This window comes from Pseudorca crassidens, chromosome 20, assembly GCF_039906515.1.
Source record: "Pseudorca crassidens isolate mPseCra1 chromosome 20, mPseCra1.hap1, whole genome shotgun sequence".
Lineage (NCBI taxonomy): Eukaryota > Metazoa > Chordata > Mammalia > Artiodactyla > Delphinidae > Pseudorca > Pseudorca crassidens.
In genome coordinates this window covers 35,483,206-35,510,495 of record NC_090315.1, presented here as the reverse complement: position 1 = coordinate 35,510,495, position 27,290 = coordinate 35,483,206, and the positions used below count along the sequence as shown (strand labels likewise).

Below are 27,290 nucleotides of genomic sequence, written 5' to 3'. Positions count from 1 at the left end.
CGTGGGCTCAGTAGTTGTGGCTTGTGGGCCCTAGAGCGCGGGCTCAGTAGTTTTGGCACACGCGTTCAGTTGCTCCGCGGCATGTGGGATCTTTCTGGGCCAGGGCTCGAACCCCTGTCCCCTGCACTGGCAGGCGGATTCTTAACCACTGTGCCACCAGGGAAGCCCCGGGAGGTCACCACTCTTAACAGAAGTATTTGGGGCCTACAACGCCAAAATAAGTCAAAATAAGCCTTATTTTGACTCCACTCAAGCTGTGGAGTCAGGCTGCTAGGGTTCAAATCCCTGCTCTGCAACTGGCAAGCTGTGCCACTTGGGCAAGTTATTAAACCACTCTGTGCCTCAGTTTCCTCATCTACTGAATAGGAATAATAATAATTCCAGGCTGCTAGCACATATAATTGTGAGACATTATCATTATATATTTATAACTCGTATAAGCAATTGTTTTACAAAAATAGGGTTATTATGCTATACATAGTGTTTTATAACTTGCTTTCTTTTCTCTTGCTAAGACATAATGGATATCATTCCAGGCCAGTACATAGAGTTCTATTTCATTCTTTCTAATTGACGCAAGAATTCCATTGCACACAATGTAAAATTTATTTTTCCATAACCCCCTACTGAAGGAAACTTAGGCAGTTTCCAATTTTTAGTATAATATGCTTCACAGCAATGAATATATATTTTGGGCACACGTGGGGCTCTTTCTGAAGAATAGATTCCTGTAAGGGGAATTGCTGGGTCAGAGTTTGTGGAGTTAAAACTTTTACAGATACTGCTAAATTGCCCTCCCTAAAAGCAGTACCAGGTTAGATTCCCACCAATACTATGTGAAAATGCCCATTTTCCCATACTCATACCACTGTTTTTTATGCCAATCCGGAGAGGGCTGATGCCATTATTTTAATGTGCCTATCCATAATTGTGAAGGAGTCTGAACATCTTTTCATAACTTTACTTCCCATTTTTATTTCTTCTTGTGTGAAACAACTGTATCTATCCTTTACCCATTTTTAATTGGGCTTTTTGTCACTGATTTATTTTCTTACGGATCTATAGGACCTCTTTTCATATTAAAAATCTTAATTCTTTAATACACACGAGGCAATATTTTCCAGTAGTCTACTGTATGCTTTTTAGCTAAATTCTCTTTGGTCATAGAAAGTTTTACATTATTATATAGTCAAACATAATGTTCCTTTATGAATTTTGGCCCTCATGTCTTAGCTTTTACTGGTTGGACCTTATTAAAAATATTCTTCTATATTTTACTTTAATTTTTTATAGTTTTTGTATAACATTTAATCCATCCATCTTTAATCCATCTGGAATGTTTACATGTGTGTATAACGTGTGAGGTAAGGATCTAATTTTATTTCCTTCTAAATGGAGAGCCAGTTGTCCCAACATTTACTGATTGATCCATCCTCTCCCGGCTGACTTGCGATATCCCTTTGCCAAATGTAACTCTCTGGCATTTTAAGCACCCTTGTTGTGACCGGCACGTGGCAGAACTCTGTAACTGCTGACTTTGGGAGCAAATGAAATGACAGCTAAATGAGACCAGCATATACTATCATGCAGCAAAGCACGAATCTCAGAATTTAAAACTGGCAGTGAAAAAAAAAAAAAAAAAAAACCTGGCAGTGAATATGAAGTGGCTCCCAGTATAAATGAATATCTGTGGCTTTGGTTTTTGTTTTCAAATTGGCTTTATCTCCCTGCAATAAAATTTCCACATTTTAAGTGTACAAATCAATGACTTGACAAATGTGCACGCTTGTGTAGCAAACACCCCAATCAAGATACAGAGCATTTTCATCTTTCGAGAAACTTCCTTTGTGCCCTTTGGAGTCAACCTCCCCTCCACTCCCACCCCAGGCAACCATGATACTAAACTGTGTGCGTGTAGTACATTGATAACATTTTCAGAGAAATAACTAAAGCGGCTGCAGCATGAGCCTGTTGGCTGAGGAGGAAGGCCAACTTCCCCTCCAGGAAAGGACTACTCTCTTGAGACTGACAAACACCTCCTTGGACCTGTTTGATTAAGAAGGGGGTGTAGGAGGGTAACCCAGGCTAGGTATCCCCAACTCAGGCAGGCAAGTTTGTCTTCACAGTTTTTTCCAAGTCTAGAAATCAAGTCTGCCAAATATTTACTTAATATTTTCTTTTAGATCTATGGATCTTTTAAAATTTAATTCCAAATGATTGCTTTTAAAAGAAAACACAATATCTTGTGTTAAATGACCAGGGTCACATGCCATAATTAATGAAAAGCTACTCATTAGACTAAAGTTAAAAATTAATTGCCCTGTGCCATCTAAACTCCCATTCATATTGCCTCTTATGGAAAGAGCCACAGACACAGAAGAGGTAAGTGAGCTGCAGAGGAAGAATCCAGAACTTGAGGATGGAGGCGGGTGGCTTGAGGGGCAAGAGAGTGGCTGGAGGGGACAAGCCAGCCTCAGTGTGTCTCAGGACCTAAGGGCTTCCTTTTGCACTAAAGCAGTGGAATTGCTTTAGGAACAGAACTCAGTCCACATCCCCCGTCCCTGCAAGCCTGTGACAGTTTCTTAGCTCACAGGTTCTGAGACCTTCCATCCATAAAAGGAAACATGTATTTGAGGGGTCAAAGAGAAAATACCTTTGGAGTCAGAGAGACTGGGATCTATTTGTAGTTAGTTATGTGTCCTTGGGGAAGAGAATAACCTTTCTGAGCTTCAATTTCCCCACCTGTAAAATGGCCATAATAGTAGTACCTCACTGGAAGGACTGAATCTGCAGGGGTTTGCAAAGCACACCGCTGGGCAGAGCTGGCTCTCTGTAAATGAGAAGCAGTTGTTTTATTTCCCCTAGGATCTTGGAGGATGCAAACCACCGATATCATCAGCCTTTGCCTGAGTGATGAAGTGGTTAATGAAATCAGTCCCTCCTGAAAGCAGCGGCTCTGGCAGTCCCCAGTTTTGTTAATGAATTGCTCATTAAAGTTCTACCTGTTTTGGGCTTCCCTGGTGGCGTAGTGGTTAAGAATCCACCTGCCAATACAGTGGACACTGGTTCGAGCCCTGGTCCGGGAAGATCCCACATGCCACGGAGCAACTAAGCCTGTGTGCCACAACTACTGAGCCTGCGCTCTAGAGCCCGCGAACTGCAACTGATGAAGCCTGCGCACCTGGAGCCCGTGCTCCGCAATGACGTGTGGCCCCGGCTCGCAGCAACCAGAGAAAGCCTGCACACAGCAATGAAGACCCAACGCAGCCAAAAATAAATAAATAAATTCATTTTTTAAAAGAAGTTCTTCTTGCTTTGCTAATGGGCACAATTAACCGCCTGCGGGTTGGTGGCCCTAACTAAATGACAACTAATTTGGGGTTGGCCTGGAGGCAGGATATGGGTGTGTGGGAGCCCTGGTCAAGGAGTGGGGCTGCGACACCTGCTCTGGAACCACCACAGTCAAGGCCTCTTCCGAGGTCTGGCTCCCTCTGGGCATGGAGGTCTGGGGCTGGGGCATGGGAGCTGCCTCTAGCCCCTGAGGCCTGGCAGGAGGGGGCCTTGGTGAGTGGGAATTCCTTTTTGCACTGACAGCTGTCAGGCCCTGGGTGACAGTGTCAGGTAGTCCTCCCGGCCCTGCCATGTTGGTTCTGCTGCTCTCCCCACGCACAGATGAGGGGCCCTGAGGCTCAGAGAGGTCAGACGATAGGTGGTCAGGGCAGTAGTGCCCCTGCTCAGGCTCAGTGCTGCCCTTCCCCTGTGCTGGGGCAGGTGGAGACCCTAGTGTCCACACTAGGAGGGACAGTCACACCTTTGCCTGATGCGCAGGTCATGGGGGGCCCTTGAGACTTATCTACGCTGTCTCTGGTCCCATTTCATTGACAGGGGACTGAGGCCCAGGGTGGGCGGTGACTGGCTTGAAACATACAGTCAGAAGCCGGAGCCTAGCTGTCCTGCCTCAGCTCAGGGAAGAGAAGTCTGAGTAGGGCTCAGCGTGCCTGCCTGGGGCCTCCCAGCCAGAGGGCTGCTGCGAATTCTCACCCCTCGCTGTTATCCACCCCTCCCCCTGTGAGAAGCCACTTACCCAAGACTGTGGCTGGGTTACACCTTCCTAAGCGCTGCTACTGGTGGTAGAGGCAGCTGGTTTGAGGCTGCGAGTTCTCAAGCTTCTGGGTCCCCGGCAGGCAGCTTCAACTCATCATCCAGCGCACACCCTCCCAGCTCTTTTGGGTCCTCGAGTCACCTTGGCAACTGCAACCCCCAAATCTCCCAGTACAAACCTTGGAGCTTGGTCCGAACACCCTCACCAATGGGGAAACCAAGGCACAGAGACGGAACAGACCAGGCCACAATCACACAGTGGTGGCAGAGCTGGGGCTAGAACCCTGGAGCGCCCCTTTGCAGATTAGGGAGCCGGTGGCCTTCTGGGCGGCTTTGGTGGAGTCCATGTCCTCTCTGGGTCTCAGTTTCTCATATCTAAAATGAAGGGTTTCATGAGATTAAAAGAGTAAATGCAATAGTAATATTCTCTCTGTTATTTCAGTTGACCTAGAGAGGTATGTGAGACACTTTTTATCATCCCATTTTTAAAAAGATTTTATAGTGCCTATTATGTTGCAGGCACTCTCTCAAGGGCATTACAGTTATTAACTAGTTTATTCTCCTATCAATGCTATAAGCTAGTTATTATTATGACTGTCCCATATTGCAGATCTGTCAAATCAGGCTGGGAGAGGTTAGGTGTAGCTTCCTGGGGTTGCATAACTCGTATGTGAGGAAGCTAGGATTTCTGCCTAGTTATTGCTGCAGTCAGCCCACAGCACTGTGCCCATTTTACCAGCCATCCACGGAGGAGGAGGCAAGAGGTCCTTACGGCAGCAGTTTGGGGACAGGTGGACACAGGTGAGGTCACTGGGAGATGTGCCACGAGCTGGGGAGTCGGGCTCCACTTTCCTGCCTCCCCGAGGAAGGGAAGGCATCTGATCTTTCCTTGAGTTCTGCCGGTCGTATCTAACTCACTTCTGCTCACACCATCTCAGAGGACACAGCATCCTGGCAATGGTACACCAAAGTGGTGACAAGTTGTAGGCTGGATATATGTAGAGACTGGCATTATAAAGAGAAGACTTTCTGGTGGCACAGTGGTTAAGAATCCGCCTGCCAGTGCATGGGACATGGGTTTGAGCCCTGGTCTGGGAAGATCCCACAGGCCGTGGAGCAACTAAGCCCGTGCGCCACAACTACTGAGCCTATGCTCTAGAGCCCATGAGCCACAACTTCTGAGCCCGTGTGCCACAAATACTGAGCCCAAGTGCCGCGACTACTGAAATCCGCGCACTCCAGAGCCTGCATGCTGCAACTACTGAAGCCCACGTACCTAGAGCCATGCTCTGCAAAAAAAGAAGTCCCCTCAATGAGAAGCCCGCACATTGCAACAAAGAGTATCCTCCGCTCGCCACAACTAGAGGAAGACTGCATGCAGCAATGAAGACCCAATGCAGCCAAAAATTTAAAAAAAAAAAATTTTTTTAAATAAAGAAAAGACTTTCCTTTATGCAAATGTCCCCTCAGACCCTCAGACCCAGTGCATCTAAAACTGATATTAAGATTTTTGTTTTCAGTGATGGCAGATTTCCTTTACCCTCTGAACATGGTTTAAAATGCTGAGTAAAATATTTTTTTAAATTGCAGAGCTAAAAAGATCATGGGGAAGCAGCAGGCTAAAACTGAGGAGAAAATATAACCCCAGAGAGGTAAGCAAAGTAACAGAACCACCAAAGCCACTTCCGTATGAAGGGTATTGACAGATGTTACCCACTTGGGCTTAGATCTGGGGGCTTTCAGGGTAAGCAGGACAGAAGTCAAGGCCAAAGGCCAGTCAAGGGAGGTGAGTCTTAAAGCAGACCCTTCCCATGTAGGTTGGGAACCCCTCCTTGGGAAAAGGGTAAACCAGAACTAAATCATGCCCCTCCCATTGGCCCCAGAAAGCAATTTGGAATTGAGAAGAGCAGAAGCAAAGGAGCAGGGGAAGAAGACCATTCTGAGAACTATAGCCATAGACTGACACGCACGGACTTTGCCACTCCAAGTACAATAGCCAGGGGCAGACAGGGAACGTCAAGCTATGAACTCGGTCGGAAATTTTTCCACCTTAAGCGTCACAACTGCCTATCAGAAACAAATAAAAGAAGGGGGAGGGGATTGGGGGAGGGATGGAGTGGGAGGTTGGGGTTAGCAGATGTAAGCTATTATATATAGAATGGATAAACAACAAGATCCTACTGTAGAGTACAGAGAACTATATTCAATATCCTATGATAAACCATAATGGAAAAGAATTTAAAAAAAAGAACGTATACATATGTATAACTGAATCACTTTGCTATACAGCAGAAATTAACTCAACATTGTAAATCAACTATACTTCAATTTAAAATTTTTTATTAATATAAAAAAAAGAAACAGATTGCAGTGTTGAGCGTAGCACTCGTGCACATGGCCTGCCGAGCTGAGGTGTTGGGCACAGCCGTTTCACACTAGGAACTCTGGTCTGAAGAGCTGGGTGCACTTCAAATGAAACTAGACAAGCGCAAAGGGAAAGAAAAAAGTGCTTCATGTACATTCTGTCAATGAATCCTCTCAACATCTCTGCAAGAACCAAGATGGTGGAGTAGAAGGACATGCTCTCACTCCCTCTTATGAGAACACCAGAATCACAACTAGCTGCTGGACAATCATTGACAGGAAGACACTGGAACTCACCAAAAAAGATACGGCACATCCAAAGACAAAGGAGAAGCCACAGTGAAACGGTAAGAGGGGCGCAATCACAGTAAAATCAAATCCCTTAACTGCTGGGTGAGTGACTCACAGACCAGAGAACACTTATACCACAGAAGTCTACCCACTGGAGTGAAGATTCTGAGCCCCACGTCAGGCTTCCCAACCTGGGGGTCTGGCAATGGGAGGAGGAATTCCTAGAGAATCAGACTTTGAAGCCTAGTGGGATTTGATTGCAGGACTTGGACAGGACTGGGGGAAACAGAGGTTCCACTCTTGGAGGGCACACACAAAGTAGTGTGTGCATCGGGACACAGGGGAAGGAACAGTGACCCCAGGGGAGACTGAACCATACATACCTGCTAGTGTTGGAGGGTCTCCTGCAGAGGTGGGGGGTGGCTGTGGCTCACCACGGGGACAAGAACACTGGCAGCAGAAGTTCTGGGAAGTACTCCTTAGCGTGAGCCCTCCCAGAGTCTGTCATTAGCCCCACCAAAGAGCCCAGGTAGGCTCCAGTGTTGGGTTGCCTCAGGCCAAACAACCAACAGGGAGGGAACCCAGCCCCACCCATCAACAGTCAAGCTGATTAAAGTTTTAGTGAGCTCTACCCACCAGAGCAACAGGCAGCTCTACCCACCACCAGTCCCTCCCATCAGGAAGCTTGCACAAGCCTCTTAGATAGCCTTATCCACGAGAGGGCAGACAGCAGAAGCAAGAAGAACTACAATCCTGCAGCGTGTGGAACAAAAACCACATTCACAGAAAGATAGACAAGGTGAAAAGGCAGAGGGCTATGTACCAGATGAAGGAACAAGATAAAACTCCAGAAAAACAACTAAATGAAGTGGAGATAGGCAACCTTCCAGAAAAAGAATTCAGAATAATGATAGTGAAGATGATCCATGACCTCGGAAAAAGAATGGAGGCAAAGATCAAGAAGATGCAAGAAATGTTTAACAAACACCTAGAAGAATTAAAGAACAAACAAACAGAGATGAACAATACAATAACTGAAATGAAAACCACACTAGAAGGAATCAATAACATAATAACTGAGGTAGAAGAACAGATAAGTGACCTGGAAGACAGAATGGTGGAATTCACTGCTGCGGAACAGGATAAATAAAAAAGAATGAAAAGAAATGAAGACAGCCTAAGAGACCTCTGGGACAACATTAAACGCAACAACATTGACATTATAAAGGTCCCAGAAGGAGAAGAGAGAGAGAAAGGGCCCGAGAAAATATTTGAAGAGATTATAGTTGAAAACTTCCCTAACATGGGAAAGGAAATAGCCACCCAAGTCCAGGAAGCGCAACAAGTCCCATACAGGATAAACCCAAGGAGAAACATGCTGAGACACATAGTGATCAAATTGGCAAAAATTAAAGACAAAGAAGAATTATGAAAGCAACAAGGGAAAAACAACAAATAACATACAAGGGAACTCCCATAAGGTTAACAGCTGATTTCTCAGCAGAAACTCTACAAGCCAGAAGGGAGTGGCATGATAAAGTGATGAAAGGGAAAAATCTACAACCAAGATTACTCTACCCTGCAAGGATCTCATTCAGATTCAATGGAGAAATCAAAAACTTTACAGACAAGCAAAAGCTAAGAGAATTCAGCACCACCAAACCAGCTCTACAACAAATGCTAAAGGAACTTCTCTAAGTGCGAAACACAAGAGCAGAAAAGGACCTACAAAAACAAACCCAAAACAATTACCTTAAACGTGAATGGATTAAATGCTTCAACCAAAAGACACAGGCTTGCTGAATGGATACAAAAACAAAACCCATATATATGCTGTCTACAAGAGACCCACTTCAGACCTAGGGACACATACAGACTGAAAGTGAGGGGGTGGAAAAAGATATTCCATGCAAATGGAAATCAAAAGAAAGTTGGAGTAGCAATACTCATATCAGATAAAATAGACTTTAAAATAAAGAATGTTACAAGAGACAAGGAAGGACACTACATAATGATCAAGGGATCAATCCAAGAAGAAGATATAACAATTATAAATATATATGCACCCAACATAGGAGCACCTCAATACATAAGGCAACTGCTAACAGCTATGAAAGAGGAAATTGACAGCAACACAATAATAGTGGGGGACTTTAACACCTCACTTACACCAATGGACAGATCATCCAAAATGAAAATAGATAAGGAAACAGAAGCTTTAAATGACACAATAGACCAGATAGATTTAATTGATATTTATAGGACATTCCATTCAAAAACAGAAGATTACACTTTCTTCTCAAGTACACACAGAACATTTTCCAGGATAGATCACATCTTGGGTCACAAATCAAGCCTCAGTAAATTTAAGAAAATTGAAATCATATCAACCATCTTTTCTGACCACAATGCTATGAGATTAGAAATCAATTACAGGGAAAAAAACGTAAAAAACACAAACACATGGAGGCTAAACAATACATTACTAAATAACCAAGAGATCACTGAAGAAATCAAAGAGGAAATAAAAAAATACGTAGAGAAAAATGACAATGAAAACACGACAATCCAAAACCTATGGGATGCAGCAAAAGCAGTTCTAAGAGGGAAGTATATAGCTATACAAGCCTACCTCAAGAAAAAAGAAAAATCTCAAATAAACAATCTAACCTTACACCTAAAGGAACTAGAGAAAGAACTAAAAAAACCCAAAGCTAGCAGAAGGAAAGAAATCATAAAGATCAGAGCAGAAATAAATGAAATAGAAACAAAGAAAACAATAGCAAAGATCAATAAAACTAAAAGCTGGTTCTTTGAGAAGATAAACAACATTGATAAACCATTAACCAGACTCATCAAGAAAAAGAGAGAGAGGACTCAAATCAATAAAATTAGAAATGAAAAAGGAGAAGTTACAACAGACACCACAGAAATACAAAGCATCCTAAGAGACTACTACAAGCAACTCTATGCCAATAAAATGGACAACCTGGAAGAAATGGACAAATTCTTAGAAAGGTATAACCTTCCAAGATTGAACCAGGAAGAAATAGAAAATATGAACAGACAAATCACAAGCACTGAAATTGAAACTGTGATTAAAAATCTTCCAACAAACAAAAGTCCAGGACCAGATGGCTTCACAGGTGAATACTATCAAATATTTAGAAAAGATCTAACACCCATCCTTCTCAAACTCTTCCAAAAAATTGCAGAGGAAGGAACACTCCCAAACTCATTCTATGAGGCCAACATCACCCTGATACCAAAACCAGACAAAGATACGACAAAAAAAGAAAATTACAGATCAATATCACTGATGAATATAGATGCAAAAATCCTCAACAAAATACTAGCAAACAGAATCCAACAACACATTAAAAGGATCATACACCATGCTCAAGTGGGATTTATCCCAAGGATGCAAGGTTTCTTCAATATACGCAAATCAATCAATATGATACACCATATTAACAAATTGAAGGAAAAAAACCATATGATCACCTCAATAGATGCAGAAAAAGCTTTTGACAAAATTCAACACTGATTTATGATAAAAACTCTCCAGAAAGTGAGCATAGAGGGAACCTACCTCAACATAATAAAGGCCATATATGACAAACCCACAGCAAACATCATTCTCTCAATGGTGAAAAACTGAAAGCTTTTCCTCTAAGATCAGGAAAAAGACAAGGATGTCCTCTCTCACCACTATTATTCAACATAGTTTTGGAAGTCCTAGCCACGGCAATCAGAGAAGAAAAAGAAATAAAAGGAATACAAATTGGAAAAGAAGAAGTAAAACTGTCACTGTTTGCAGATGACATGATACTATACATAGAGAATCCTAAAGATGCCACCAGAAAACTACTAGAGCTAATCAATGAATTTGGTAAAGTTGCAGGATACAAAATTAATGCACAGAAATCTCTTGCATTCCTATACACTAATGATGAAAAATCTGAAAGAGAAATTAAGGAAACACTCCCATTTACCACTGCAACAAAAGGAATAAAATACCTAGGAATAAACCTACCTAGGGAGAGAAAAGACCTGTATGCAGAAAACTAGAAGACACTGATGAAAGAAATTACAGATGATACCAACAGATGGAGAGACATACCATGATCTTGGATTGGAAGAATCAATATTGTGAAAATGACTATACTACCCAAAGCAATCTACAAATTCAATGCAATCCCTGTCAAATTACCAATGCCATTTTTTATGGAACTAGAACAAAAAATCTTAAAATTTGTATGGAGACACAAAAGATCCCGAATAGCCAAAGCAGTCTCAAGGGAAAAAACGGAGCTGGAGGAATGAGACTCCCTGACTTCAGACTATACTACAAAGCTACAGTAATCAAGACAATATGGTACTGGCACGAAAACAGAAACATAGATCAATGCAACAAGATACAAAGCCCAGAGATAAACCCACAAACCTATGGTCAACTAATCTATGACAAAGGAGGCAAGGATATACAATGGAGAAAAGACAGTCTCTTCAATAAATGATGCTGGGAAAACTGGACAGCTACATGTAAAAGAATGAAATTAGAACACTCCCTAACACCATACACAAAAATAAACTCAAAATAGATTCAAGACCTAAACGTAAGACCAGACACTATAAAACTCTTAGAGGAAAACATAGGAAGAAAACTCTTTGACATAAATCACAGCAAGATCTTTTTTGATCCACATCCTAGAGTAATGGAAATAAAAACAAAAATAAACAAATGGGACCTAATGAAACTTCAAACCTTTTGCACAGCAAAGGAAACCATAAACAAGACAAAAAGACAACTCTCAGAATGGGAGAAAATATTTGCAAATGAATCAACAGACAAAGGATTAATCTCCAATATATATAAACAGCTCATGCAGCTCAATATTAAAGAAACAAACAACACAATCCAAAAATGGGCAGAAGACCTAAATAGACATTTCTCCAAAGAAGACATACAGATGGCCAAGAAACACATGAAAAGCTGCTCAACATCATTAATTATTAGAGAAATGCAAATCAAAACTACAATGAGGTATCACCTCACACCGGTTAGAATGGGCATCATCAGAAAATCTACAAACAACAAATGCTGGAGAGGGTGTGGAGAAAAGGGAACCCTCTTGCACTGTTGGTGGGAATGTAAATTGACACAGCCACTATGGAGAACAGTACGGAGGTTCCTTAAAAAGCTAAAAATAGAATTACCATATGATCCAGCAATCTCACTACTGGGCATATACCCAGAGAAAACCATAATTCAAAAAGACACATGCACCCCAATGTTCATTGCAGCAGTATTTACAATAGCCAGGTCATGGAAGCAACCTAAATGCCCATTGATAGACAAATGGATAAAGAAGATGTGGTACATATATACAATGGAATATTACTCAGCCATAAAAAGGAACGAATTTGAGTCATTCGTTGAGACGTGGATGGATCTAGAGACTGTCATACAGAGTGAAGTAAGTCAGAAAGAGAAAAACAGATATCATATATTAACGCATGTATGTGGAACCTAGAAAAATGGTACAGATGAACCGGTTTGTAGGGCAGAGGTTGAGACACAGATGTAGAGAACAAACGTATAGACACCAAGGGGGGAAAGCCGCGGCGGGGTGGAGATGGTGGTGTGCTGAATTGGGCAATTGGGATTGACATATATACACTGATGTGTATAAAATGGATGGCTAATAAGAACCTGCTGTATAAAATAATAAATAAAATAAAATTTTAAAATTAAAAAAAATAAGTAATGTGCTCATAGAAATGTATGAAGCCTCAAAAAGACAGTGAAGAGAATCACTTATAATTATGTCCTTCCGGGCAAACAATGATGTAGTGAATGTTCTTCTAATGATTTTTTTCTGTGCATCTATAGATATAAAATATGTATTTTACAAAAAAACAAAAACAAAAAAAACAAATACAAGGCTGGAGGGGACCACATCCATTCCTTGGGGGAAGCCCCACAAATAATTTTTCAAAGCCAATGCCCATAACCAGGTCAAAGATGACAAAGTACATAAAGACAAGAGAGAATGTAAGTCAAAACCAGTAGAAGCAGATCCATGGTTACTGCAGATTTTGTAATGATCAGATAAAGAGGATAAAATAACTATCCTTACTATAGTCTATAAAAAATGAACGGGGCTTCCCTGGTGGTGTAGTGGTTGAGAGTACGCCTGCTGATGCAGGGGACATGGGTTTGTGCCCCGGTCTGGGAAGATCCCACATGCTGCAGAGCGGCTGAGCCCGTGAGCCATGGCCGCTGAGCCTGCGCATCTGGAGCCTGTGCTCTGCAACGGGAGAGGCCACAACAGTGAGAGGCCCGCGTACCGCAAAAAAAAAAAAAAAAAAAAAAAAAAAAAGAACAACCTGAAGATATCTTCAGGGAGCAGTAAACTATGGAAAGTGACATCGCATGTTTTTTAAAGAGCCAAAGGAAACTTTTAGAAACTTGAAGATACATCAGAAGAAATTATCTAGAATGTATTCCATAAAGACAAGAAGATGGAGAATACTGATAAGAAGATAGGAAACATGGAGGATATAGTGAGAGAAAAATCCAACACATATTTAATCAGAATCCCAAGGAAAGAGGAAGAAATATTTAGAGGTAGTGGCTGAGTATTTTCCAGAATTGATGCAAGATACAAGTGGCCCATCCACAGATACAAGTGGCCCAGAAAATCTCAAACAGAACAAATACAAAGAAATTGATATTTAACAGAAATAGAAAAACAATGAGAAAATATCAAAACCAGCCAGAGAGAAAAGACCATTTACTTTCAAAGGAATGGCAATTAGACTTACAAATCATTCTCAACAGCAATGACAGAAATCATAGAAAAATAGAACAAAATCCTCACTGTGATAAAGCAAAATAACTGCCAACCTAGAATCTATATTCAGCTAAAATATCTTTTAAGAATGAAGGCAAAATAAAGACATTTTCTTTCAAACAAAAACTGAGAGAGTTCATCATCAGCAAAACCTCACTAAAGAAAATTTTAAAACATGTACTTGAGGCAGAAGGAAAATTATCTAGATGGAGGGTTGAGGATACAAAAAAGAATAGGGACTAGAGAAAGTGGTAAAAAAAAATATGGACAAATGTATAAAATAATGACTGTATAGAACAGTAATCATAAAGTCTAGTGGAATTTAAAATAAAATGAAAATATCAGACAATCTAACATAAATTGGGAGTGGGAAGTAAATAGAATCAAAATATTCTAATATCAATGTGGTATTCAGGGGAAGGGCAAAGGTTTGATAAATTTTAGGCTTTAATAAATTAAGTGTGCATGTTACAATTTCTAGGGTAAACACTGAAAAAAAGGGTCAGGACACTGGCCCATGGGTCAGACCCAGCTTGCAACCTGTTTTTGTATGGCCTGCAAACTAAGAATGGTTTCTACATATGAAAAGGGTTATAATAATCCAAACAAAGAAGAATGTGTGACAGACTGTCTGTGGCAGGCAAAGCCTAAAATATTTACCATCTGGCTTTTTATAGAAAAACGTTGCCAGCTCCTGCACCAAAGGAATAGAAACAGAGTATATCATTTAAAACTTATTAAGGAAGTAAATGATATGAGTTAAATGATAAAACATATACAGACAACTCTTTAAAGCCAGAAAGAAAAGAAAAAAATAGGATGAATAAGATAAGTAGCACAAAATAAGATGGTAGATTTAATTCCAAATATTTACAGTAGGTGTACCTTACATTTACATTTACCTGTACATATACATTAATTATAAATGCTCCAGTTAAAAAGCAAAATTTTCAGACTGGATGGGGGTAATTTATTTTGTTTAAGAATGAACAGGGACTTCCCTGGAGGTCCAGTGGTTAAGACTTCTCCTTCCTGTGCAGGGGGTGTGGGTTCAATCCCTGGTTGGGGAGCTAAGATCCCACGTGCCTCGTGGCCAAAAACCCAAAACACTAAAAAAAGAAGCAACATTGTAACAAATTCAGTAAAGACTTTAAAAATGGTCCACATCAAAAAAATCTTAAAAAAAAAAAAAAAGACTCTGCACTCCCAATGCAGGGGGCCTGGGTTCCATCCCTGGTCAGGGAACTAGATCCCACATGCCACAACTAAAGACCCCGCATGCCACAACTAAAGATCCCACATGCTGCAATGACGATCCCATATGCAGCAACTAAGACCCGGCACAGCCAAATAAATAAATAAATAAATATTTTTTAAAAATAAAATAAAAAATGAACAAACACCTCTAAAACATAAGACTAGAGAAAAGTTTAAGGTAATAAAATAAAAATACTAGTTTTAAAAAAATTGTTATAACTATATTCATAAAAAGACAAAGTAGGGGTTCCCTGGTGGCACAGTGGTTATGAATCCACCTACTAACGCAGGGGACATGGGTTCGTAGCCCTGGTCCAGGAAGATCCCACATGCCGTGAAGCAACTAAGCCCATGCACCACAACTACTGAGCCTGTGCTCTAGAGCCCACGAGCCACAACTACTGAAGCCCACACCTAGAGCCCATGCTCCTCAACAAGAGAAGCCACTGCAATGAGAAGCCCACACACCGTAACGAAGAGTAGCCCCTGTTTGTCCCAACTAGAGAAAGCCCACACGGAGCAACGAAAACCCAATGCAGCCAAAAATTAATTAATTAATTTTAAGAAAAAAGACAAAGTAGACGTTAAGGCAAAATGCATTACTAGAGGGAAAGATAATAATAAAACTTAATTTCACTAGGAGGACGTAACAATATTAAATTTCTATGTACCTAATAACATAAGCTCAAAACATATACAGCAAAACTTGATAGAACTACACAGAAAAATAGACAAATCAACAGCCATAATAAATTTTCAGACAACTTTTTCAATTTGATAGGGAAGGGAGATGAAGATTTGATGAACTCAGTTAATAAATTAGACTTGAACATACATAGAACACTGCACACAACAAATGTAAAAAACCCATTTCAAGCCCATCCAGAACATTTATAAATATAGCTCATATTCTGGGCCATAAAGCAAATCTCAATAAATGTCAAGGGATTTAAATCATTCAGATAATGTTTCTCTGACCACAATGTAATTAAGCTTGAAATCAATATAAAAGGAAATCCCCACATATTCAGAAAATTTAAAGACACACTTTTTATAACAAAGAAGGAACCACAATTAAAAACTTAAACTATTTCTAAAACTGAACAGTAATGAAAATATATATTCAAAATCGTAGGAAATTTTTCTAAAGTAATACTTATAAGGAAATATATAGCATATACTAGAACTGAATAAAGGCTTAAAATTAGTTAGGTAAGCATCTACCTCAAGGAGTTAGAAAAAGAGTAGTAAATTAAAAGTATATAGCAGAAAAATAATAAAGATAAAAGCACAAGTTAGTAAAGTACTAAGCACACTTACAATTAAGAAAATCAACAAAAATCAAAATTGACTATGTGAAAGACTAACAAACTTGACAAACCTCTGGCAAACTATGAAGGTAAAAGAAAAAGGCACAAATAACCTATGTCAGGTTGGAAAAGAGAAACATTATGTTATAACAGTAATCATATAAAACAGAATTTTGTGAACAATTTTATGCCAATAAATCTAAAAATTAATATAATTAAATATTATAAAATTCCTAGAAAAACATTGCTTACTTAAGCTGCAGTAAGCATTCTAAATGGAAATAAAAATCCTGAACAGGGGCTTCCCTGGTGGCGCAGTGGTTGAGAGTCCGCCTGCCGATGTAGGGAACACGGGTTCGTTCCCTGGTCCGGGAAGATCCCACATGCCGCGAAGCGGCGGGGCCTGTGAGCCATGGCCTCTGGGCCTGCGTGTCCGGAGCCTGTGCTCCGCAACAGGAGAGGCCACAACAGTGAGAGGCCCCTGTACCACAAAAAAAAAAAAAAAAAAAAATCCTGAACAGTCCTGTACACTAAGTAACTTGTATCTGTAGTCAAAAATCTTCCCACAATGAAAACCCATCACCAGAGAGCGTCACTGGAAAATACTACAGAAAATTCTGGAAAGACATAATAATTCTAAATTGGCCCAAACTCTTAATGAAGACTCAAACTCATTTTATGAGGCTAGCATAACCTTGACATCAAAACCCAACAAGGCATACGAGAAAGAAAAATTACAGGTTACTCTCTCTCAAGAACACAGAGGCAAAAATTCTAAACAAGATATTACAAACTATACCCAGAAACATATAAAAGGATAATGTTATGATCGACTTAGGTTTAACCAATGCAATGTAGATTTAACGTTAGAAGAAAAAGTAATGTAGTTCAAACATCAATAGATCAAAGGTGAAAATTCTAATGATCATTGTATGCAAAAGAGATGTTTGACAAAATTCAATATCCATTCATGGTTTAAAAAAAAAAAACCTTAGTAAACTAGAAATATAAGGAACTTCCTAAATCTGATAAAGGGTATACACTTTTTTGAAAAACCCTACAGCAAATATTATACTTCAAGGTGACACTGTCAAAAACTTTCCCTTTGAAATTGGTAGCAAGATAAGAAAGCCTGCTGTTACTATACCAGTTCTGTATTGTTCTGTAAGACCTAGCCTATGCAGTAAGAAAAGGAAGAGAAATAAAACAGACAAGGAGTGGATAGAAAAAAACAAACTTCATTATTCATAGATGCTATAATGAGTACATTTTTAAAAATTGACAAACTATTAGAATTAATAAGAGAGTTTAGCAAGGTTGCCAGATACAAAAAATCAATGTTAAGACATCATTATGGGGAATTCCCTGGCGGTCCAGTGGTTAGGATTCACTGCCAAAGGCGCGGGTTCAATCCCTAGTCGGGGACCTAAGATCCAGTAAGCCGCAGGGTGCAGCCAGAAAACAAACAAACAAACAAAAAGCTAGAAAAAAAACCTCTGCCTTAAAAAACCAAAAATAACCCCACATCACTATGCAATACTATATAGTAACCACTATTAGAAAATAAACTTTTTAAAAGGTCACTGTAACAAGCTCTATTCACTATATGATGGCCCCAAATGATCCCAGCTTCCTGGTAGTCACGTCTTTATGTAATCCCCTCCCCTTGTGTGGGCCGCACTCAGTAACTTACTTCTAATGACTAAAATATGGGGCTTCCCTGGTGGCGCAGTGGATAAGAATCCGCCTGCTAATGCAGGAGACACGGGTTCGAGCCCTGGTCCCGGAAGATCCCACATGCTGCGAAACAACTAAGCCTGTGTGCCACAACTACTGAGCCTGCGCTCTAGGGTCCACGAGCCACAACTACTGAAGCCCGTGTGCCTAGAGCCCGTGCTCCACAACAAGAGAAGCCACTGCAATGAGAAGCCTCCACACTACAACGAAGAGTAGCCCCTGCTCGTCGCAACCAGAGAAAAGCCCGCGTGCAGCAACGAAGACCCAAAAGCAGCCAAAAATAAAAAATAAATAAAAATAAAATTAAAAAAAGAATAGAATATGGCAGAAATCATGAGATGTCACTTCTGATGTTAGGTTATTAAAAGACTGTGGCTTACATTCTTGGGTGTTCTCTCTCTCTCTCTCTCAAATCACTTCTTCCCAGGAAAGCCAGTTGCCATGACATGAGGCAGACCTACAAATCAAGCTGAGGTAGGAGATAGATAGGCCCCAGGCTGAGCAGCTGCAGCTGGTCTCCTGCTGACTCTTTGAGATGGGATACCAGTGGGAGAATTGGGCCCTGATTGGGTGCATTCTTGTGGATTTCCCTGCCCAACACATGCACAGAGAAGACCCTCAGTCTACGGGAAGGACAAAAGGAGAGAGGATACGCCAGCTGGAATCCATCTTGGCTGAGAGATTCACACCCACACCAGGACCAAATATGGAGATGACTGGCCAGGAAAAAAAAAAAAAAAGGAAAACTGCCCCTATATAAGCAATCTAAGCTGCCCCTACTGGGTGAAACTCAATCTGACTCACCTGTGGGCTCTTTTACACATATTTTGTTTTTTCCACAAATACTTTGCTTCTTCCACACGTACTTTGCTTCTAATAAATGTTTTTATCTTTTTAACAGCCTTGGTCTCTTTGCTGAATTCTTTCTTCAAAGAAGACAACAACCGAAGTCCTTCTTCCAGCTTCTCACTGTGGGAATCAAAGCCTTCAGATAAAGACACAGCCCTAGCCATCAGCTTGACTGCAGCCTCATAAAAGACCTTAAGCCAGAGCCACCAGCTAGGTTCCTACTCACAAAAACTGGAGATAATATATGTTTGGGGTTTTGATGCTGAGTTTGGGGATAATTTGTTACATGTCAATAAGTAACTAATATAACCACCATCTACAACACTTCAAAATATATCAAGTACCTAGAAGTAAATCTACCCAGAAATGTACAAAATTCAGATAAAATTCTAAAACTTAATTGGGACATCAGAAATAAACTGACACACTCACCAATGGTCCCATACATACGTGGCTGCCTGATTTACAACAGAGGTGGCATTTCTGAGACTTGAGGAGAGACTTGACTTTTAATTAATGGTGCTCGGATGGTTGGGTATCCATACGGGAAAAAAAAAAAAATTCAATCCTACTACATACCAGTCACGAAAACCAATTGCAGGTAAATTAAACACCTAATGGTGAAAAGCTACAAAACTTCTGAGCAATGATATAGAAATATGTCTTCCTGACTAATGTGCTATAAAAATTAATAATGAAATGTGACATTTTTGCACCCCCAATTTTGTCCACACACATCATCTTATGTTATCATTGCCTGGTACATCCCTGATCCCACCAGATGGTGAGCCTGGAGGAGATGGGGGAGAGGGGTGGTGGGAGCAGCAAATGGGCCTCCTCCCTTCATGGGGAACCTCAGGCTGAGCAATCCTGGCTCAACATGGGGTCTTTGTGCATGTGGGATAGACAGAGGGTAGATGGACAGATGTTGGATGTTGGATGGATGGATGACTGGATAAAAGGACAGATGAATGGATACATGAACAAATGGAAAATAGAGGAATAATGAATGGATGGACAGACAGAAGGATGAATGGATGAACAGATGAGTGGATGAACAAAGAGATAAATGGATGGGTAGATAAAAGACCAGCAGACATTCCCACAGAGGGATGGAAAAACTTACCAGTTTTGTTATTTAACAGAGGTGGGAAAGCCAAGTCAGGGCCTCAGATGCACTCTTGCTGGAAATGCCCCACCTCGCAGTTGGCAGGAATGTGGGAGTCCTCGCTGCCCTCTGCAGGTTGCCCATGGGCTCTGGGACCAGGGAAAAAGGCAGAAGTGGCCAAGCATGACCCCTGGTGGTCACCATAGGAATGACAACCCCAGCACCAGACTTGCGGTCCTGGCGGTGCCCAGCCAGCTGAGGAGCCCACCTTCACCCTGACCCCAGCTGCTGACCTTCTGGCCCTTAGGCTGAGGCTCCCATGTGAATGTTCTTAGGCACAGCTCACATCACCAGTGGTGTGAGAGGCGCTGGACCCGATGTTCACACTCTGAAGGGCCTACTCCTGACCAAGTCCTGTTAGAAATCACCTAGAGAGAGCTGCTGAGGACATCCGTGAACAGGTGACTAATAACAGCCCACATTTAAGCACTGCTCATCACACTGGGCGGTGGAACAGGCCACTCACACCTTTCTCTCCCTGATCCCTCACAGCAGCCCTGGAAATAGCAACTAGGACGGCCCCCATTTTATAGATGAGAAAACTAAGTCTCAGAGAGGCCTCAAGAGGACTGCCAAGGTCTGCGATGAGTGAGTGGCAGAGCCAGGATTCGAACCCAGACTGTCTCTGATTCCCTCCCATGCTGGCTCCCTGCCTCCCTGCCAAACCCTGCTAGGACAATAATCATGGCTGACTTCCTGAGCATCCCGGCTGGGCCCCCAAGGGCACACAGACACACACACACACACACACACACACACACACACACACACACACAGCCCCTACTCCCGGGTGGCTCCCCAAGGGCACACAGACACACACACACACACACAGCGCCTGCCTCTAGAGGACTCATCATCCAGCGGGGTTGTTCCCATCCCTCTACTGTTCTGATAAGGAAGCAGAGGCTGATTTGAATCCCACCTCCGGCACCGAGTGGCTGTGTGACCTTGGGCAAGTCACTTAACCTTTCTGTGCTTCAGTTGACTCATGGGTGTAATAAGCATGATAATAATCAAACTTACCTCACAGAGTTGTTGTGAAAATTAAGTGAGCTAATGTATGTAGGGAGCATTGGGTACATACTAAGGGTTCCCTCTTACCATTATTAGGGAGAAAATGGGGCTCAGAGAAGGAAAAGCCTGAAAACTCACAGGTGTAGCAATTCCACACTTACTTTCATTGTTTTTCAACAACAGGATGGAGACGAGGCCAGGCAGCAAGATGAGGAAGGTGGCAGTGGCCGTGGGCGCTGTGGCGATGCTGGTAGCGGAGCCTGGGGAGGACGCCTTTCCGAAGCTTTTCCGCTTCTGCCGGCAGAGCCGCCCCAGCACCGCAGACCTGGGAGGGGTCACTGACTTCTTGGCGGCCCAAGCAGCCCAAGGCATGGGGCCTGGTGCCCCCAGGGTAGTCAAATCTCAACTAAATGTGTCCCCAGCCAGTGACCACGATGCATACAGAGCAGGACTTCAGCTGGCCAGCAAGTGGCGAGCCTACGGACTGCAAGCCTACCCCGGATTTATTTCTATCCCAAACCCTTCCTCCCAGGTCACCAGCGGCATTAGGTGAAGCAGTGCCTTAAGTCATATTCCCGGAAACCCAATGTATGTAACCTGGACACACGTGTGACTAAGAAGAGACCCAAGATTTGTGGGAACAGAGCAAAGAGCTTCTAAGGTATAAAGAAGAGAATAAATGGAGACCCTGAAGTTTATCAGAGAAACTGCACTGGGTGACCCTAGGCTACCACTGTAACTGGGACAGTAAGAAATACTCTGCCGATCACTACACACCTTCCCCTGCTGACCTGACTTTCCTCTCAGGGTAAGTGGACACCGCCTGTGGATTTCAGGGTTTCCGAGCTGAAGCTGGTATCCTGAATTACCACCGATGAGACTCCACGCTGGGAATCCATGTAGATAAATCTGAACTAGAGCACTCCAAACCCCTGCTGTCGTTCAGCTTTGGACAGTCTGCCATCTTTCCCCTGGGTGGCCTCAAAAGAGATGAAGCCCCCACGCCCATGTTTATGCACAGCGGTGACATCATGGTAATGTCAGGTCTCAGCCGCCTGTTGAACCATGCAGTCCCGAGGGTCCTTCCCAGTCCAGAAGGGGAGAGCCTTCCTTGCTGCCTAGAGACGCCTCTCCCAGCTGACCTCCCCAGAGACTCAGTGGTGGAGCCCTGTTCTGTGGAGGACTGGCAGGTGTGTGCCAGCTACTTGAAAGCTGCTCGTGCTGACATGACTGTCGGACAGGTGCTGGCCGTAGGTCAAGACTGCCCTTTGGAACCCATGGAGGAGAATAAAAGAGATGCCCCCACAGAAGTTTCCTGTCATCTGGATGATGAGAATAGCCAAGAAAAACGAGCTAGGTTAAACCCTGACTGCTGAGACTTAAGAGAGCCCATTCTTTGACTCGGGCAGGTCTCACAGTAAATGATCATGCTGTTTTGTATTGCCATAGACTTTAGCACTGAGACAAGCCAAAAACAGACCAGGAAAAATTCATCATGGATCACACTGTTGCCTTGGAATGCACCCTGAAGAGAAAACTGATGAACCACTTTGTTCAGAGAAGTGTTTGACACGGTCCAGTCCTGGTTAGGTTTGGGCACCAACGTATGTGAGAAGTCCAAGGAGGTATGAGCTCCCACCGCAGCCTTCTCAGCCTCGCCATGACCTGTGAGAGACGTAGAAGTGAGTTTCTATGTCTATGGAGTCTTCTTTTTTTTTTTTTTGGCTGCACTGCGCAACTTGTGGGATCTTATTTCCCCTACCAGGGATCGAACCAGGGCCTTTGGCAGTGAGAGCTTGGGGTACTCACCACTGGACCGCCAGGGAATTCCCTCCACATCTATGGAGTCTTTAAATACCTCAGGGGACTTCCCTGGAGGTTCAGTGCTTAGGACTCCATGCTTCCACTGCAGGGGGCACTGGTTCAGTCCCTGATCGGGGAACTAAGATCCTGCCAGCCACGCGGCACAGCCAAAAATAAAATACATACCTGAGGTTTTATTGATGGGAAATATAATACCCCCCCCACCCCATCTAGTGATTTGTGGTAAAATTGTGGGTCCGTGAACCAACCATTAGTCTTGTCTTCTTAATTCTTCCAATCAACATCAAATTCTTTGATATTCTCTGGCCTTCACAGAAGAATCTTATACACATTAAGACAATGGAACTGGAAATCACATCCCCTGGAATACGAAGTAATCACAGTTCTCTCTCTTGCCTAAAAGGTAAATATATATAAACTCAAGGAAAGGGGAACAGTAGTTACTCCAGATGTCTTTTTGGTCTGTAAACTCTTCCAGTTGGCTTTTAAATGCAATTTTAATTGTTGGACTAAAAATGTCCCATGGGTATTCTGTAACTGTTTAATGCACGAATAAACTTAATTTCAAATTAAAAAAAAAAGTTGGAATCACATCACTCTTCTCAGAAACCAGCTCCCCTTTGCCTTCCAATAAAATCCAAATTCTGGAGCCTCTGCTACCCTTCCCCCTCCTCCCCTCTCCCTCCCCAGAGGCGTCCTGAACTTTGTGGCTGTCACTCACTCACTCTGTCTGTAGAGCTTAGTAGAGTATACATGCTTAGATATCATTTGCCTGTGCTGGGTTTAAAACTAAAGAGTATCAAACCATGTATAGTCTCTGGGATTTGAGTTTTTCAACTCAGCACCACGTGTCTTAGATTCACCACGTTGTTGCAGCATTTCTGCGATTGCCAGCAGTGCTCTTACGAACACTTTCAGATGTGTAACTAGATACACCTGCAGGGCTTCCTCTCAGATAGAATCCTGGGAGTGGAATGGCTGGGACACGGGTGTGCCACTGTTATCTTTACAGAGGAATGCCAAACTGTTTTTCCACGAGGCTTGAATCACTTTACAGTCCTGACAGCAATTTTGAGAGTTCCTGCTGATCCACATCCCAGCCAACATTTAACAGTGTCAGATGTCGCCCTTTTTACCAGCCAACTGGGTAAAAAATAACGTCTCATTGTGGTCTTCCTTTCCATGTCCCTGATCGCTAGTGAACTTAAGATCCCATCATGTTTTCTGGCCATTTCATCTTTTGTGGAATGCCAGGTCATGGTTTTTGCTCATTTTTCTCTTAAGTTGTTTATCTTTTCTTACTGATCCATAGGGGATCTTGATACCAGCTCTGTGCTTACATCTTTTCCCAGATATTTTCAGGTGTCTTTTGGGAAACAGAAATTATTTTTAATTTTTTAAAAATTTTATTGGAGTATAGTTGATTTAAAATGTTGTGTTCGTTTCTGATGTATAGGAAAGTGAATCAGTTATACATATACATGTACCCACTATTTTTTAGATTTTTTTTTTCCCATATAGGTCATTACAGAGTATTGAGAAGAGTTTGCTGTGCTATACAGTCGGTCCTTAGTAGTTACCTATTTTATATATAGTAGTGTGCATATCTCAATCCCAATCTCCCAATTTATCCCTCCCCCCCCTCCCCCTTGGTAACCATATGTTTGTTTTCTACATCTGTGACTCTATCTCAAACAGAAATTATCTTTAATGTGGTCAGTTGCATCTTTTCATCATGGTTAACACCTTTTTGGTGTTTTCTTTAAGAGTTGTTTCCCCACCCTGAAGTCAGAAAGATATTAACCTATATTTTCTTCAAACAGTATTAAAGTTGTGCTTGTGCTTACTAACTCCACTGCACTGAGGTCAAAGAATGTGCTCTAATAGCAATTCTTTGAAACTTTTTTGGAGGTTGCTTTCTAATCTAGTATACTATCAAGTTTTGAAAATAGTCCATAAGTGCTTAAGGAGAATCTGATCGTGGGAGACAAAATTCAATTAATGTCCATTATATCAAGTCTGTTGCTTATGTTGTCCAAATCTTCCATATCTTGGCTAATTTGTTCAGCTTTGCCATCAATAATTAAGAGAAGCATTTGAAATATCCCATGCTGCTGGTGGCTTTGTCTCCCTAGTCTACCAATTTTTAAAAGATTTGTTGCAGTAAATTTGCAGATGATAATTCACTTTTGAAATGATACAGACATTCATAAGAGAGAGAAATAACTATTGTCATGGGGGAAGGGCAAAGGCTATGGAGGCGAGAGAAGGCCCCATCCTAGATTTTACAGGTCAGGGGCAGCTTCCTGGTCCAGACACATGGAGATCAGGAGAGGCTGCAAAGCTGAGATCATAAGGGTGTGTTGCCATCTTTCTGCAAATGAAAGACCTGACGGACAGTGCTCCAGGCAGCTTGTGCCAAGGCCTGGAGGTGAGAAAGGACCTGTTCAGGGAACTTGAAGTATTAATAGTTCAGGGTGGCAGAAGCAAGGAGGATGAGGAAGGAATGGTGGGAGACGGGTGGGAGAAGTGAGCACAGGTCAGACCCCCAGGGTCTTCGAGCTCCGGAGGGGAATTTGACTACAAGGAGGGTTTCAGCAGAGAGGGACATGGTCAGGTTACGGGACGAAAAAATTCCCTCTGGCTTCTGGGTCAAGCTCAGACTGGGAGTGGGGAGGCAGGGAGGCCTGTGAAGAGGCTCTGTGGCGGATGGAGGCTGGTCTGCACCATGGTTGATGGGAGGGGCACCACAAGGCAGAGCCCTTTAGCATCCTGGTGGCAACCTTGGCTGGCAATGGGAGCCCTGGAGGAGGAGGCTCGAGTTGAGTGCAGGGCTCATTCAGTGGGCAGAGGGGTCCCCAGTCAGCGCAGGGTGGATCGATTTGAAGGGTAAAGAGTGGACACCTCAGACTCCAGAGCCAATGATTTCTAAGAGTGTTGCCAGACTTAGCAAAAGAAATAAAGAAAAGAAAAAAATAAATAGATGGAGATCTACAGGATAAAATTTGAATTTCAGATAAACAGTGAACATTTTTTTTGTATCTGTCCCTCAAATTGGGCATCCTGTATTTTATCGGGCAACCCTCATTCAACCCTCCTCCCCCCATACACACATTGTCTTTCTGAAAAAAAACAGCAACAAAGCAACATAGAAACTGCTAGTCTGTGGCCTTTCTGGCTTCGACTTGTCATCCTTCCCCCCGGGCCTCCTCAGAGACTCTGGCCCTGAGCAGTGAGCCCTAGGGGCCTCCAGCTCCATCTTCCCACTAAGTCTGGAAGCCCCTGACAGATGGGCCCAGTGCCCAGTCTGGGCAAGGCCAGGACCCCACTGGGAGTGAGGGGAGGGCACCGAGGCCCATCAACGGCTCCCTCAGCCCTGCCCCCCACCCGGTTAGGGCGTTTCCGGGAAGTGGTCCCTGCCCAGCGCCTGAACCCCCAACCAGGCTCAGGGCCACAGAGCTGGGGCCGTTTTCTAGAATTACCAGAACCATTCTGTGTCACTGTGGCCACATCCTCCCTTGGGCAGCCCTAGGCTTGGTAGGATCTAAAAGGCCAGGTCTGGGCTGGGCTGGGTCCTAGGCAAGGCCCTGCTTCAGTGGGCTGCGGACCGCTCCCCGGAGCTGCCCAAGAGAGAGGCCGGACGTGCCCGTGATCCTTGGCACCCGCATTGGGACGGGGGCCCACCCCAAGGCCTGGGGAGCCTAGTACAAGCTAGGGCTGGCCAAACTAGGGGAGCTCGAATGGGGGCTCACATCACCCTGAGAGAGGCAGGGGGACACTCTGCTGGAGTAGGAGTGGGAGAGAGACCTCCTCTGTGGGAAAACTGGAGAGATTTCATGGGAGGCATGATAACTGAGCCCCTGAGAATTTAGATAGATCAGAGGATTTGGGAACCAAGGGGTAGGGGGACAAGTGGCAATGGCCTGGAGCCTGTACCGTGTGAGAAATGTCCCTAAAATAACAAAAGGCCAGCAAGCCTGGACCAAAGGCAGCTCTGGGGAACGTGGGAGAGGAGGTAGCGCAGCCGAAGGACAGCGGGATATGCTGAGCGAGGAGCTGGGCCTGTGAGGCCGAGCAGACTGGACCTTAGAGGGTTGGCCTCTGAGACTCAGTTGACACTGTAATAATAATAACAAAATACGAATGATAACGATAACCCTTTACTGAGCACTTACCCTCTGCTACGCCTCTTTATATGGGTTATTTTATTTACCCTTCAAAATAGGTACTACTACTGCCCCATTTTACAGATGGGAAAACTCAGGCACAGAGAGGTGGAGTGGCTTGTCCACAGTCACACAGCTGACAAGTGACAGAGCGGGCACTTGAGCCCAGGCAGTATGCGGAGCCTGCGCCACTCACCAATTAGTGAAGGGCTATTCATATCAAGAAATGAACAGAGGGCAGAGGATCCCCCTGGGAGAAAAGGGATCCGGCTCCAGCTCCCTCCCAGTGACGTTCAAAGTCATCGCAATCTATCTGATGGCCTGGAGCGGGGCCCTGAGAGCCTATCCC

The 27,290-nt window shown here is 43.1% G+C and overlaps 1 long non-coding RNA gene and 1 pseudogene across 1 annotated transcript; both read left to right on the top strand.

Annotated features, from left to right (window-relative positions):
- The first annotated feature begins 4,805 nt into the window (after positions 1–4,805).
- Positions 4,806–19,240, top strand: LOC137215214 (uncharacterized). Its single transcript, XR_010939215.1, has 3 exons — positions 4,806–4,902; positions 5,692–5,753; positions 18,822–19,240. It is a non-coding gene; the product is annotated as an uncharacterized lncRNA (long non-coding RNA).
- A 1,919-nt stretch (positions 19,241–21,159) lies between these two features.
- On the top strand, positions 21,160–21,763 carry LOC137214519 (nucleic acid dioxygenase ALKBH1 pseudogene; annotated as a pseudogene).
- The last annotated feature ends 5,527 nt before the right edge of the window (positions 21,764–27,290 follow it).